Genomic DNA, 17,051 nt, shown 5'->3' with positions numbered 1-17,051 from the left:
GCAGGCTCCCCGCTGAGCAGGGATCCCAATGCAGGGCTCCATCCCAGGACCTGGAGATCATGACCTGAGCTGAAGGTGGCCCCAGTTCTGTCTTTTTGTGACTGTTTATTTCATTTAGCAAATGTCCTCAAGGTTCATTTATGTTGTAGTCTGTGTCAGAATTTCCCTCCTTTTTTTTCAAGCTGTAAGAATCCAGATTTAATATCAAGTACATCAGTAGAAGACAAAAATTATATTTTTTATACAAAAAAATTAATCTTAGCACTCAGGAACCTAAAAAGCATTTTCTTTCTTTCTTTCTTCTTTCTTATTTGTTTTCTTTTTTTTTTTAAATTAGGGTTTTAATTTTAATTCCAGTATATATGTACAAAGGAATAATATTCAGCCATAAACAAATGAAATCTTGCCATTTGCAACAACATGGATGGACTAGAGAATATAATGCTAAGTGAAATAAGTCAGTCAGAGAAAGACAAATACCATATGATTTTACTCATTTGTGGAATTTAAGACACAAAACTAACAAACAAAGGAAAAAAAGAGAGACAAACCAAGAAACAGAGACTCTTTAAACATTTTATTTATTTATTTTTAAAATTTATTTTTTGATGTAGTGTTCCATGATTCATCCAGTGCTCCATTCAATACATGCCCTCTTTAATACCCATCACCAGGCTAACCCATCCCCCCGCCCCCTCCCCTCTAGAACCCCCAGTTTGTTTCTCAGAGTCCATAATCTCTCATGGTTTGTCTCCCCCTCCGATTCCGCCCCCTTCATTTTTCCCTTCCTGCTATCTTCTTCTTCTTCTTCTTCTTTTTAACATAAAATGTATTATTTGTTTCAGAGGTACAGATCTGTGATTCACCAGTCTTACACAATTCACAGTGCTCACCATAGCACATACCCTCCCCAATGTCCATCACCCAGCCACCCCATCCCTCCCACCCCACCCCCCACTCCAGCAACCCTCAGTTTGTTTCCTGAGATTAAGAATTCCTCATATCGGGCGCCTGGGTGGCTCAGATGGTTAAGCGTCTGCCTTCGGCTCAGGTCATGATCCCAGGGTCCTGGGATCGAGTCCCGCATCGGGCTCTCTGCTTCTTGGGAGCCTGCTTCTCCCTCTGCCTCTCTCTCTCTGTCTCTCATGAATAAATAAATAAAAATCTTTAAAAAAAAAAAAAAAGAATTCCTCATATCAGTGAGATCATATGATACATGTCTTTCTCTGATTGATTTATTTCGCTCAGCATAATACTCTCCAGTTATTTAAATTTTAATTAACATACAGTGCAATATTGGTTTTAGGAGTAGAAGAAACAGACTCTTAACTGTAGAGAATTTCCCTCCTTTTTAAGCTGAATAATATTCAATTTTATGTATATCTTGTTCATCTGTCAATAGACACTTGGGTTGCTTCCACGTTTTAGCTACTGTGGATAATGTTGCTGTAAACATGGGTGTAAAAATACTACTTTGAAATGCTGCTTTCAATACTTTTGGGTATGCATTCAGAAGTGGAATTGTTGGATCATATGGTAATCCTATTTATAATTTTTTTGAGGAGCCCCCATACTGTTTTCCACAGTGTCTGTACCATTTACATTCCCACCAATAGGGCACGAGGGTTCCAATTACTCTGCATTCTCACCGTTTGTACTTTGTTTTGTTTTTTTATAGTAGCCATCCTGATGGGTGTAGGGTGGAATCCCATCATAGTTTTGTATTCTCTTACAGAGAATATTGAAGTGAAAAACCTTTACATAATCACAAGTTAGGTGTGGGGATGAGTTAGGCTTTTTGTTACCACGGTCAACAGCTTGGTCTATCAGGTATTCAAAAAGAAATTGAGACTGTCTGCCATTAACATGAGGTCCATCTGCTATCATTGATAGTGACAGAAACCATATAGGATAGTTGTTAAATTCCAAATTAAGAGAGACCTAGGGTCAAATCTCACCGCTGATGCTTACTAGCTGTGTGAACTCTAAGATTCAGTCTCCTTAACTATACAATAAGGATAATAATATTCCCTGTGTGATAAAAGGGATAATCCCACGAGTTAATGAGATTTTCAAGGAGTCAAATCATTTCAGAGTTAGACAAGATAATGTATAAAAAGCATGACATACACTGAACACTCCATAAATATTATCTGTAGTAATGATGAAGATTCTTATTTAAATATCTCCTGAATTCTAAACATGAGAAGTAGCTTTTTGCCTAAAACCAATCCTTGAACGGTAACATGGAAACCTGTTCCAACAGGGGCATTAGGAAAAAAAAAAAGAGGAGGTGACAGAACAATGTTTCTAATTTTAGAGTTTAGGAGAGAATACATCTTTCATCATTTGGCAAATCACAGATCTTTTAGGGACACCAGAAGGAGGCACATTCAGAAAGATTTATGACAGTTTCTCTCAAAATGACCAAATTTCCCTCATAAAAATTTTTGCTCATACCAAGTTGATGGGACATGTATTAAGAAATAAACTTTTCATTTTGCTTGCTCAATACCCTGGAAGAGCCGACTTGCTAAATGTAGCTGCTGTTTCTTAAAAATGTTATTTTTTATACATCAAAATAATATTATTGTTATTTAATAATATACTTTAATAATATAATATATTATTGTTATAACCTTTTGAAGTTCTACCTTGTGAAGGAAACTGTGCTTAGATATAGGGAATCAAATATGAATGAGTTAGCCTTGACTTTAAGGTTCTTCAGCGGGAAGACAGAATACACCTATTTAACAAAAATTATACTCGGCATCAAAGATTAAATACCTTATAGCCCAAGAACAACTAATTCAATCCAGAAAAAGAAGAACTAGGCTCTAGCTTTGGGTATTAGTTTTCTTTGTAAGTTTGTAATCTGGGAAAATTCACTTAAATTCTTGAGTTTTCAATGTTTCAAAGACCAGTGATGATATCCCCCCTGCCATTCCCGTAAGGTTGACATAAGGCTTAAATGAGCTAAGGTTTATAAAAGCACGTAGTAAATTATAATCTTACAGCAGTGATCTATCGTATGATCATTTCCCTTCCTCTGCCCTCTCATAGAGTGAGACTCTAGCAAACTTTCCGTTTTGTGTGTTTCCTATCTTTGCTTATGAAATAGCTGGAGGTTGCATCATTCTGTGTATGTATTGTGTGTGCATTAGCAACTATCATCGAGCTGAAGGAGCAGAACTAAACACAGACATCGGGACTCCTAAGTAATATTCCAACATTTTAAGCTGAAGATAACAAGAGGTTGTACCTATTTCAGAAGAGCGTCACCCTCAATCCACAGCGGAGGACACTGAACATTCATTCATGTAATACTTATTCGATAAATATCTGTGAAGAGCCTTCCCTGCACCAGGGGCCCTGCTATCAACTGAAAGGACGAGATCAAGAAAAGGCAGGGAGCTCAGTTCTAACACTGACTGACGTTTGCTGCTAACTTCTTGGCATTGAGTAAATCATTCATTTTCCTGTCCTTTAGGTTCCTCCTATGTAAACTGAAGGTTGGTTAGGTCACAAAGTACACAGCCAATATGATGCCTGGAAATACTGAAATAAAGAGACAAAGCAAAAAAAGGAAGGGTATGAAACCCTTTTCTACTTAGCTGGGAGAAGGGTGGTGGGTGCTACTCTTGGGAGTTAGGAGTCAGCAGTGAAGAGCAGTTTGTTGATGGAGGCCCTGGAGATACTGTGTGCTAGAATTTAGGAAATTTTATTTTATTTTTTTAAAGATTTATTTATTTATTTTAGAAAGAGACAGCGTGAGTGAGGGGAGGAACAGAGAAAGAGAGAGAGAGACAGGCAGACACCCCACTGAGCAGGGAGCCTGATGTGGGGCTCAATCTCAGGACCTCAAGATCATGACCTGAGATGAAACCAGATACTCAACAGACTGAGCCACCCAGGTGCCCCTAGGCTTTAGGAAATTTTAAAACTAAAGTTGTTATGGGCCAAAGGAATTTTTGTGGATGGTAAGAGATCTCAAATTTTGTTAGTAAGCTTAAAAGTAGATGATGATTCTACACTGGATGATTCGGCACATTTTTTCATCCTGGATTGTCTATGTTTTTGTGTGTCTGTGGTTTCTCAGCTTATTGTGAAACACATTAAACACAAGGGAAAGCAATATTTAACTAAAAGTTAAAGAAAAGGAAAGTCAATAAAATAATCTTCAAGGTAGGAACTGAAATGGGCTAAGGGGTAGTCCGGAGAGGAAGAGCATTAAGATACATTGCATTCATATGAGTGCCTTCTGGGCCCTGGGGACTTTCATATCTACAAAATAACCTCACTGTAGCCATGCAAGGTTACTCTTATGCAGATCTGAAAACTGAGGCATGGAGAGAGTAAGCAACTTCTTCAGCCTCAGGGAATGACTGTTGGAGAGGTCAGGTTTGAACTGTGGAGGGTATGAAGCTGCTCTTCTCTCAGAAACTCCGTCATAGACTTGGCACCCTTGCCATACTCACTTTATCTTTCCAGAATGATCTCTATGTGGAAAGGGGAGAGTCTGCTTTCATATATCTGACATGGTGTTAGCATTATCTGAAGATGTTATTCTAGCGTGAGGCACTTGCTTTCAAGTGCAGACGTGTGAGGTTTCTATTGTCATCCTGGGGTAAATGTTGCTGGAACTGACATTCCACAAAATATGTTTACCCTGCTTAGTTAGGAAAACCATGGGGATGAGGGGGTAAGGATCCTCATTCCCATATCATTTGAAAAAATGTCCAGTGAGCTTAAGCTGCCCAATTCTCAGAGGCAAATATGCAGTTTCATAGACTCACAGAATTTCAGAGCTGAAAAGAACTTAACATTTTTGCCTGTGGCTCAATCTGGCTAGGGGAAAGCTAGGACAAGAGTTCATTTATCACCCCCCACAACTCTCCCCCATCCCCCCCCCACCCCCGTCCTCATGCATGCAACATTTTCCTGTCTGTGGCACTGGGTGCATGATTAAGCTACTTAGCCAATTCCTGAATTTGTAATTTATGAATCCAGGAAAAGGGCACTTATCATTTGAATCACTCTAGAAGCATTTGTGAGAGTTAGGGAGGGAAAGATTTCTTCCAAAAGCTCCGTTATCGGCTGTTTCAGGTGCGCATTCTTGTCTGCCTTGGATACTGTACATGCCTCGCTGAATCTCGGCCTGAGTTCTCCCAGCCCTGATGAACTCGGAAGTACCAGGCCCGAAGGTTCTGCTTGATGGTTCCCATCAAGGATCAAACTGAAAATAGGAAGGCTTTGGTTGCTGACTGTGAGATAATCTTGCTCAAGCAGCCTGCCAAAAGCAGCAGATCATATGAAAAGCCACATGACTAACTAGAAATAATCGGAGCTTAAAGATGCCAGCGTCGATGAGTAAGATTTCTCTCATCAGAGGATCTAGTTAAAGCAAATTCACCCACTCACAAGTTCTTAAGTGCCATTATCTTTTACCCTGGAATATTTCACTTGCCCTGATGTGGTTTCATTAACACAGAAATACCAGCTTTTATGGATGACAAGAAGCTGTCCATTTATTTCTCTATTCAACCCATCTTTAAAGTGGACCGTGTTCCAGGTGTGCTACAAGATACAAATAGTACTTCCTTCATGCAACTCTTTCTGATTCCTCCAGTGGAGTGTTACTCGCTTCTTTTCTGACACCTCATAGCTCTTTGTTTGCAAGTCTCCAAATAGATTTGTGACACTTTGCATTGTATTGTAGCAACTTGAGAACATGTCTTATCTTACTATTCAGAACTGAGACAATCGAAGACAGACATAATGTTTTACAAATTTTTGCATGTTCCATGGCACTTAAAGAAGTCTTTGTGTAGAGTATGTTCTCAGCATTGTGGAATGAATGACTGAATATTTGTTGAGTTGGGTAAGAGGTCGATTCAGTTTAGGTTAAGTTATGCTGCCTTAACAAACAACCCCCAGAGTTCAGTAATTTACAATGCAATAGTTTATTTCTCATCGATGTTGAAGTCCACCGTGAGTTAGTTGTAGCTCAAGTTCCATTTTTTCATTTCTGGGATCTGGGCAGGTGGAGCCGCCACTCATTGGGATAAGCCCATCTGGTGGCAGGGGCCCAAGAGAGATGACAGAAATATGCCAGGGGCCAGAAGTGGCATATTTAAGGTGCTCAAACTTAACTGGCCAAAGCTAGTCATTTGGGGAAATCTCCGACGAGGGGCAGACACATATAATTCTCCCAAGGTGGTGAATACTTGGGAATAATAATATAATCTACCAGAGAAGTCATCCTATTTTTAAGGAGTTTAAAATATAGTTTGAAAGTAAGCTACACACAAATATCTATAATATTTAAAATGAGGTGCAAGCAATATGTTAGAGAGGTAAGAAGAAAGAGAGATTTCCTTTGACAGGGCTTACAGAGGATGTATCCTTTGGCTTGGGCATAAAATAGTAAGATTTTATGAGAAGGAAATGGGGAGAAGGTGGCCTAGGTGCACAGAAAACTATTAAGAAAGACATGAAGATGCTCAAGAAAAAGGTGTACTCAGGAAAAAACTGAACAGTCCACTTCTGGTGGAAGGTAAGTTGCCACACAGAGAATAGTCTTAAATTCCAGACTAAGGACATTAGAGTCTGCTCAGCAGGCAATGATTAGGCACTGGAGGTTTTGGAAACTAAGTGAAGAATGGATTGAAGAGAAGCTGAAGACATTTTATGAGGCTACTTGAAGGGTCTGGGTAGGAGATACTGAAGGGAGAATCAGAGCAGCGATGAAGTGGACAGAACATGGACAGGCAATCTGCAAAGAAAATCAGCAAAACTTGAAAACCCATCTGTTTGGGGCACAAAGAAGGCACACAGAGCAGGAAGTTGAAGACAATTAGACAGTGGTGGTATCATAAATGAAATTAGAAAGATAAGAAAAAGAATTGACTTTTAGAATGGGAATATGATGTTTTATTTTAGTTATGCTGAGTTTGAGGAATTTCAGTTGGAAATGTTTAATAGGCACCTGGAATCATGGAAATAGGATTTAGGATTGTGGTTGTGATTGAAGTTGTAGACCGTGGGATCTATGAAAGAGGTGACAGCTGAAGCCATGAATTCAGATGTGAATATCATAGGGGAAGAGTGGCTGAAAGGCAGAGCCTTGGGGACTTCACATTTGCAGAGAATGGGAAGAAGATAAGCCTGGGAGGGAGACTGAGGATCACTGATAGGAAGGAGAGGAGGAGAGAACAGAATAGTGTAGGATCAGCTCAAATGAGGCAGAGGAGAGTCTGAGGAGGAGGGAAAGGTCAATAGGGTCAAATACTTTCGAGAGCGGCAGGAGGAAGGGAACGTGGAAAGTGGCCCTGAGCTCAGAGGAGATCATTGGTGATAGGTAAGGAATCAAGTTCAGTATAAAATGAAAATGTTCTTTTGACAAATTTGGTGATAAAAATTACAGTGATGGAATGACGGAGGGGTAGTTGGAGGTGGTGGAATCAAGAGTAGGGTGAGTGGGCTAACCTCTAGAAGATGGACACATTCTGTGAGAGGAGGGGCAGGAGGAGAGGGACTAAGAGAGACATTGTCAGTGGGTAGGAGTAGCTCTTACCAGGGTAGAAAATAAGAAATATGTTCGTTCTTTGAAATGAAAAAGTAATGATGTGTTATTGAAAAATTAGGTTAGTTTCTTCTTTAAACCATGTGTTTTAGTCAAGGGAAACTGAAAGAACCCTCAAGTGACCCTACTGTATTTAGTTTTATATATTCAATGTCCAGCACAGGACCCACCATATATTCACATGTAATAAAGAGTTATCGGAGAATATATGATTGGGCTTCAATACTGATAATTTTAGGAAAATGTTTTTGTGACTGGGAACTCAATGTCCTTTCAGTGGAAGGAGGGCACTGTAGGCCTTTTACGGGGCATATTAGAGATCTTTTCTTCCTACCATTTGAAATTGTTGGAATCTCCTCAAAGTGGCTGGGATATTTCCCAAAAGCTTGGGGGGGGGGCGGGGAATGAGACCTAACCAGAGCACAGTTATGTTTTGTAAGGTTGCCATTTGTGATATGAAGAGTGTCCTCGAACAGAAAAACTGGTAAACCAGGTAAAGAGAGATGTTTAGTAATATTTATACCTTCATTTCTTAATTTGTCATTCACATTCATTCAACATTCCACAATATTTACTGAGCATCTGCTATGTGCCAGATACTATTTTAAGTGCTGGAGACAGATAGGGCCTCTCTACTCATGGAGATTACATTGCTATGAACAAATGGCTATGTAATACAATGTCATGTAATGATGAGTGCTACAGAGAAAAGGTAAAGCAGTTTAAAAAGATAAAGAATAATGGGGAAGTTCAGATGGGACATCATATAGAATGGCCTTGGAAAGTCTCTGATGAGAAGAACTAAACAGAGATCTATAAGATCTGAAGGAAGTGTGTCCCAGGCAGAAAGAACACCAATGCTGAGACTAGTCATTCTTAGATGGGAGTGAATTTAGCACAGTTTAGGAAGAGCAAGAAGGCCAGTGTGGTGGAGGAAAGGAGCAGGTGGAGAGTAATGGAGATGGTGTTGGAAAGAAAGGCCAGATTATGGGGGACCCTGATGGCTTTTATTCTCAGGCAGGTGGGAAATCACTGGATGGGTTTTGAGCAAGAAAGTAACATGGTAGGGATTATGTTTTTAGAGGATTGTTCTGAGTGCAGTGCGGAAATGGAGCATGAGTGGGTAAGATCTGAAGCAAAGAGACCAGTTAGGAAGTGGCTACAGAGATCCAGGCAAGGAAAGATAGAGATTTGAACAAAGATGACAGTGGTGGTGATGAGGAGAGGTGGAAAGATTCTAGACATATATTTAATTTTTTAAATTACAGTTTTACTGAAATTTAATTCACATACCATAAAATTTTATTTAATTATACAAAGTGTTCAATTCAGTGGTTCTAGAGATAGATATGATAGGATGCAATAATGGAGTTGATTCAAAATATGAAAGGAAGAGAGGCATCAAGGACGTGTCTTGGATTAGGGATTAAGTGACAGTATGGACACGGGATGGGGGGCATTTGCTGAAATGCGGAGAACTGGGGAGAAGAGAAGTCCCTATATTACTGGATTAGGAGATAACCTAGAAGCACATAGAAAAATGCCTTGTATGTTGTAAATGTGAAATATATTTTTGGCTCCTCTTTTTCTTAGATACCATTTCCTCTCTATTTTTGGACACAAAGAGAAAACCAAAAGTCCAGTTGCTGAAATCAAGATACAGAGTCAGAGAGTTTAAGCAGGAGACTGATTTGCTGTTCAGAAGCCAAGCTGTGGGTCTAGGAAGTTTTATATTTCTAGTTTCTGGGGGCTGGAATTGTCTCTTAGTAATGGCAGAGGATTAATTTCTCCTGGAAGCCAGATAGTAAATTATCATGCAGGATATTTTCTCTAGGAAGCCAGAGAGCAAATTATCATGTTGGATATTTTTAGTGGCCATAGAATGGGTTCCTTTAGTACCCACTTATGGAAAAAGAATAAGAGCACATATCAAATCGTGTATCCTTGTTGCCCAATAAGTCATTGATATGTAAAATTTGGTGATCTCCACTGGGATTCCCCACCATTAATTCTACAAGTCTGACTTTGTGATGTGCCAATAGCTTTTATGAATTGTATTTATGTAATAAATTTACAAACAAACCTAAGATTTATATATACATACCCATATACAGAAGGCAGGTGGGAAATCACTGGATGGGTTTTGAGCAAGAAAGTAACATGGTAGGGATTATGTTTTTAGAGGATTGTTCTGAGTGCAGTGCAATCTGAATGCAGATTAACAGTAATCATTCACATTCGTTACTAACATTATGGAAAAAACAACTGGAGAAAGGCCAACTAGATTGAATGTGGAGAGAGAAATCCAGAGACAAAATTTTTGATGGGAAGTACTTGGTTTGGATTCTTGCTTTATCCTGAAACTTGGACCTCCTTTGTCTCAGTTATCTACTGCTGTATAATCAACCACATCAATGCTTAGTGGCTTAAGACAATGAATTATTATTATTATTATTATTATTAATTTCTTCTAGTTTTGTGAATTGAACCAGAAAAGGGGCACCTAGGTGGTTCAGTCGGTTAAGTGTCCAACTCTTGATTTTGGGTCAGGTCATAATCTCAGGATCAAGCCCTGCATCAGGCTCTGTGCTGGGTGTGGAGTCTGCTTGGGATTCTCTCTCTCTCTCCCCCTTCCCTGATCTCTCATTCTCTCTCAATAAATAAATAAAATCTTAAGAAAAAAAAAAAGAAAATCAGAGATTTGCAATTGTTTTATATCTTGTAAAACTTACCCAACATCAGAAAATTATTCTGACAGGCAGTTCCTTACTTCAGAGATGCTACTCTTCAAAAAATAGATAAGCAGATTTGGATTCTCCTGCAACTTTTTGTTGGTTTTCAAGATCAATCATTTGAGTTCTCCTTGATTTTATTTATAAGACTAGATCTATAGACCAGTGCAAAGAATAATTTCCAGAATCGTCCTGGTCATAACTTTTGGTCAATGTGATCCTTTCAATTTAACTGTGCAGAGGTATAGGATATGCGGACAATCATATGTGCCTTCGTCAATCCTATCCTATGCATCAGATCTGGAATCAAGTTACACAGAGTGGGAAAACAAATGAGGTGGCACCAGTCTGAGGTGGAACAAGTCCAGAATAGACGGGGAGATGAAATGGGAAGTGGGAGGAATCAGCAAGAGTTGGCAGGTATACCATTAAGAGCGAACCAGTAGTGCCAGAAGTTTCTGGAAAAGTGAGAAAAGCGGGCAGCCCAAGTAGGACAAGAGCCAACATAAGAACTGAGCAGCAATCCAGGAGAAAGTCCATCCCCAGGGTAGCAGCTAAGCAGCAATATAGAAGCAGATAAGTAAATTATTAACAAGTTAATATTAACTTGTTTTATATATATAATTAAAATTATTAACAAGTTAATAATAAGAGAGTTAGGGCAAGGTTAGAAGTACAAATAGCAGCAATTGAGAAAATACATTCAGGAGTTGAACCAATAATTATTCAAGACAGGAAAGTCTTTTAAACTCAGCTGCTCAACCTCTTCTACTCATCCCCAAAGAGACCTCCTCAGATGGACAAGAATCTGTAAAATACATAACACCTATGGTTAAGAAATTCTCCATTCTTGTCATTATGAAAAGTTACTTCACTCCTTTCCTGTAATTATGAATTTTCAGTTAACCCATGTAAAATATTTCCAGAGTGTTCGGCATGTGGCATTCAATGAATGTTAGTTCCTTCCCTTTCTTTCTTCTAGTGGCAAGGTATGCAGAAGACCACTTAGTAAGAAGCAACTCTTGGAATTCTTAATCGCAGGAAACAAACTGAGGGTTGCTGGAGTGGGGGGTGGGGTGGGAGGGATGGGGTGACTGGGTGATAGACACTGGGGAGGGTATGTGCTCTGGTAAGTGCTGTGAATTGTGCAAGACTATTGAATCTCAGATCTGTACCTCTGAAACAAATAATGCAATATATGTTAAGAAAAAAAAAAAAGAAGAAGAAGAAGGTAGCAGGAGGGGAAGAAGGAAGGGGGGGAAATCGGAGGGGTAGATGAACCATGAGAGACGATGGACTCTGAAAAACAAACGGAGGGTTCTAGAGGGGAGGGGGGTGGGAGGATGGGTTAGCCTGGTGATGGGTATTGAGGAGGGCACATTCTGTATGGAGCACTGGGTGTTATGCACAAACAATGAATCATGGAACACTACATCTAAAACTAATGATGTAATGTATGGGGATTAACATAAGAATAAAAAAATAAAAAATTAAAAAAATTAAAAAAAGAAGCAACTCTTGGTCCATCTCATGAAGGTAGAACTAATCTGGCTTTGTTTTTTTTTTTTTTAAGATTTTATTTATTTATTCGACAGAGAGAGTGAGAGAGTACAAGCAGGGAGGAGTAGTAGAGGGAGAGAGAAGCAGGCCTCCCGCTGAGTAGGGAGCCCGACGCGGGGCTCGATCCCAAGACCCTGAGATCATGACCTGAGCCGAAGGCAAACACCTAACTATCTGAGCCACCCAGGCGCCCCAATCTGGCTTTGTTTTTGTTTGTTTGTTTGTTTGTTTTGAGAGAGAGCACACGAGCAGGGAGAGGGAGAAGGTGAGAGAGAAGCTTAAGCTAAGAGCTTAAGCTAAGAGCATGGAGCCTGACCTGGGGCTTGATTCCATGACCCTGAGATCAGGACCTGAGCAGAAATCAAGAGTCCGATGCTTGGGGAGCCTGGGTGGCTCAGTCGTTAAGCGTCTGCCTTCGGCTCAGGTCATGATCTCAGGGTCCTGGAATCAAGCCCCGCATCGGGCTCCCTCCGCGGCGGGAAGCCTGCTTCTCCCTCTCCCACTCCCCCTGTTTGTGTTCCCTCTCTTGCTGTGTCTCTCTCTGTCAAATAAATAAATAAAATCTTAAAAAAAAAAAAAAAAGAGTCCGATGCTCAACTGACTGAGTCACCCAGGTGCCCCAGAGCTGATCCAGTTTTGTAAACAACATGTTGACTGTTCTTAGTTTGATGGTGCCTTTCAGGCAGCCACATGCTACTGATCAATTTGAATAAAATTATAGTTATCATAGTTTTCAGAATTGTGCATGTAGATTCCAACAGAGGAACAAATTGGACAATCTTGAAGAGTGGTTGCCTATAGTGAATAAAATAATCCTCGCTGATCCAAGTTCCTTCGAAACAAAGTTAAATTGGACCAACAGATGTTAAAGCCATCTGAAGGAAAAGATTTGAAGACCACACTGATCTCTATGATAAGGACTTGGTAGCATTTTAAAAAATTTTTATTTATTTATTTATTTATTTATTTATTTATTTATTTATGTTTAAGATTTTATTTATTTATTTGACACAGAGAGAGAGCGAGAGAGGGAACACAAACAGGGGCAGAGGGAGAGGGAGAAGCAGACTTCTTGAGGAGCAGGGAGCCCGACTCAGGGCTCAATCCTAGGACCCTGGGATCATGACCTAAGCTGAAGGCAGACGCTTAATGACTGAGCCACCCAGGCGCCCCGGTAGCATTTTTTTTTTTTTTAGAAAAGGTCTAACATTGACCCCTGTTTTATTAAGAAACCTAAGTAAAGATTTATATACGAAGGTGAAATGACTTCAGAATGAACACTTTCATGAGAATCCAAGCTGTTACATCCTGTATTAGCAGAAATTCTTACCAGCACACCCAGATATAAAAGGCCAGTGACAAATACCGTAATTCAAGTGAAGAATGGCAAAAGCAGACTTAATTTCCAGAACTGCCCAGTTAATCAAAAAACCTGGAACTATTCCCGGGTTGCTTTTTTTCCTTTTTTTTTTTTTTTTAAATCTAGACAAAACCCCAAGATAAACTTTGTACAATTAATCTAATGCCAATGGGATGTAGGAAAGTAGTTAAGAGATCTGCTGTAACAAAGGGGTTTTACAGAAAATAAAGTGATTTGCAAAAGGAGACTAGGACATAACATATAAACACAAATCATTTGTGTTGTAGTCGCGGGAGAGCTGGGGAGGGCAGGGACGCATTTAAGGGAAAGAAGAAACAGTTCTACAATGTGGAGGAAGTTGATCAGACTTCAGCTTCCCCAGAGGATAAGTATAATATAATATTAACTCAACTTGGCACCAGATTTATTCCCCATGCAAAGACTTTAACTCAAACCTGCAAAAAACCCAAAGAGAGAGGAGACATTTTATTTGAAGTTGGGTGCTGTGGTTGAAATAAGAAGGAAAATATTTTTATTCTCACTGATGACTTCCAAGTGGAAGTTCCAAATCCTCCATGGCCAATAGAAAAGGTAGATGAGGACATTGTTTATTTCCCTGTGAAAAACTCCCCTGTGATTACTTGGGTCCGTAGATAGCTTTGCGTTGTGTCAAAGATCTTATAGTTGAGTCTAATTGGAGCACTCTCATACTTCCAAGAATTTTTAATGACAGAATATTTCAAACTTTGGCATTTCCTAAAGGATCAAATAAGTCATGTAAATAATTCAATAATGTATATTGACCCATATACAATGTATTAGTGAGGTAGTTCGAGTGTCTTCTGGCTTTACCCACTCACTCCTTGAGATTTTACCTAGAAGTGCACCTGTTCAATTTGACCAACTACAGCTATAAAACACTCCCTCAGAATGTCAACTAACACAAAGAGATACCAATAGAAGGTATTGTACCCCCTACCACCACTCTTTTTTTTTTAATTATTAAAGATAAAGTTTCCAGACATAGTCTCCTCTGTATTCTAGCAATTCCACTTCTAGGTGTATACCCCAGAGAATTATGTCCACCTCAAAGATATACAAGAATGTTCATAGTTACTCTATTCATAATAACCAAAGACTTAAACCCAAATGTCCATCAATAGTAGAATACTATAAAATAATGAAAAAGAGCAAGCTATTATTATATGCAACAACATAGATGAATCTCACCGACATAATGTTGTGTGAAAGAAGCTAGGCACAGAAAAAAACAATAATGATTCCATTTATATGAAGTTCAAGGACAGGTAAAACTAATTTATGGTAATAGAAGAAGAGTGGTTATTTTTGGAGGGTACTGACTGGGAGTGGGTTTCAGAAAGACTCTGGGAGGCCAGGGATGTTTTATGTCTTGTTTGTGTGGTACTTCCATGGATACACATGTAAAAAGTAATTAAGCTGTACTTAAGATTTAAACACTGTACTATATGTATATTATGCCCCCATTTAAAAATTTAAAAAAATAAAGAAGAAAAAGGAGGTTTTTCAAAAGTTTATATTCAGAGATCCAAAATCTATGCTTATCCTCAATGCACTACCTCTTCATGAATTCCCTGAGAATACATTTGTGTATTCAAATTTTGGCATTTCCTAAAGGGTCAAATAAGTCATGTAAATAATTCTTATTGACCCATATACAATGTATTAGTGGGGTGCATTTGTGGTGCACAATTTCAGAAAAGTAAGTATAAGGAAATTTTAATCAAAGTAGCTTTTCAGTACATACCGGGCATCAGTAGTAACGATACAAGCTACTATTCCTTGTGCTTATGATACACAGCACAGAATGTAGGTTCAGTTATTTTTAACAAATATTTTTGTCATTTCTTATTATCTTGAGTTTAAAGAATCCTCTTTAAGTCTGGTGAAGAATAGGAACCTGAACCAGGTAAACAGAGTCCTTTGAGATTCTTTTTTTTTTTTTTTTAAGATTTTATTTATTTATGTGACAGAGAGATAGAGAGAGAGCACAAGTAGGCAGAGCAGCAGGCTGAGGGAGAGGGAGAAGCAGACTCCCCGCAGAGCAGGGAGCCTGATGTGGGACTCGATCCCAGGAGGCTGAGATCATGACCTGAGCCGAAGGCAGACGCTTAAGCGACTGAGCCACCCAGGCGCCCCCCTTTGAAATTCTTACAACAAAGTTTATTTCAGTCTGCCTTGCTATGTCCCAAATGTGTTGCCAAGGGAGGGTAAAGAAAAGGGAGAGTAAGCGCTTTTTGTAAAATGGTTTTACTTCAGTTTTCCTCAAATAGAGTGGCCTCCCGTTATTGCTTCTCTGATTCTAGTTAATCTTCAGGGGAAATCAATAAAAGACTTAGCATTAGACATCATTTTAAAAAGAACCAATTTTCAATCAGTTGGCTTGAAAAAAGTCCTTTATCTTAATTTGGTTGATTTTTCCTAATGTTCAAATAAACTGTTTTTATGCCTGCAGGAAGCACATGGTTCCATTTCAAGGAGGAGAAGCTCTCTTCCCATTTAGGAGTTTTGAATCCATTTAAGGAATCAATGCACAGTGGAACAATAGAAAGTGTTGAGGAAGCCATGGCTAGGCAGGCGCCACGAAGGTGCTATAGACATTAGTTGTGATTACTGAGAAAATCCAAGAGGTAAAGTCAGTTGGAAGTAGTTTCGTTCTCAAATGAATATCGTTTCTTTGGGGGACTACTTTGCTGGATAAAACTTTATTGACAGCTGTGCCCTAACAGTTCACAGTGGAACCAAATGGCCCGGAGAGTACTCAGGTTCATAACCCTTGTCTCTGATTCAATTTCAAAACCAAGTTTCTTGGCTGCTCTTTTGAAACTATGACAAAAGGTCAAATGAATCTCAGGGGTGGTCATGCAGAAATCACAACTTAAAAACAAAACAGTGAAAAAAAAGCCTCTTGTGGAAACTCAGGAAGCCAATGCTTTCAGGGGAGAAGTCCCAGCCTTCTGAGTCCCAGCTGAGGTCTGAGTAACAGCAATTTAGGGGCACTCTTGTTCGCTGCTTCCTGAGAAAGGAGTCTTGCACCAGCTAGCTGTGAAGATTAATGGGTAACTTTCCAGTCAGCATTATTTGTGAGCTTCTAGAGAGTTTATGAGCATTAATATGACATTGGGACAAAATGCTTTGAATGTTATAATACAGAATTTGGCAAGCCGTTTAGTGGTTTAGAATGAATTTATTCAATATCTACGTGTGTTGAACACCCACTAAGTACCAGGCACTGTGATACATGTGTGTACAAGGTATCTTCTAATCTCGTGGAGTTTATAGAAATGCTCTAAGCCTGAATTCCTTCATCTCAGATAGTGCTTCATCTCAGAAAGGAGAGGCCCCCCCGAATGGAGTCACTTCTGCTAAGCCCCACCAAGGCTTGTGAATAGCTAACCTAACTGCAGTTTTATCCTTTCCCTGGAGTGGAATTTTTGGCCAGTCAGTCTGGAATTTCCTGATCAGCACTATGAGGCTAGTTCACATGAGAAGATATTCTGTCTTCCCTTAAGGGAAGGTAACCTTGCCTGAAATAATCCACTATTCAAAATTCCTGTCCCACCTTCCTTCTGCCTATAAGATCCTTCCATCTCTAACAACTCTTTGAAGCTCCCTTCTACTTGTTAGATGGGATGCTGCCTGATTTATGAATTGTTGAATAAAGCCAATTAAATTGTTACATTTACTCAGTTGAATTTTGTTTTCGTTTTTTTTAAAAAAGATTTATTTATTTTAGAAAGAGAACATGCAGGGGAGAAGCAGAGGGAGGGGGAGA

Source organism: Mirounga angustirostris, unplaced genomic scaffold, assembly GCF_029215605.1.
Source record: "Mirounga angustirostris isolate CCGP_5_RB_7025 unplaced genomic scaffold, mMirAng1.0.hap1 SCAF_4, whole genome shotgun sequence".
In the NCBI taxonomy this organism is placed as follows: domain Eukaryota; kingdom Metazoa; phylum Chordata; class Mammalia; order Carnivora; family Phocidae; genus Mirounga; species Mirounga angustirostris.
The sequence above is the reverse complement of the archived record's forward strand: the minus strand, read 5'-3'. Positions refer to the sequence as shown.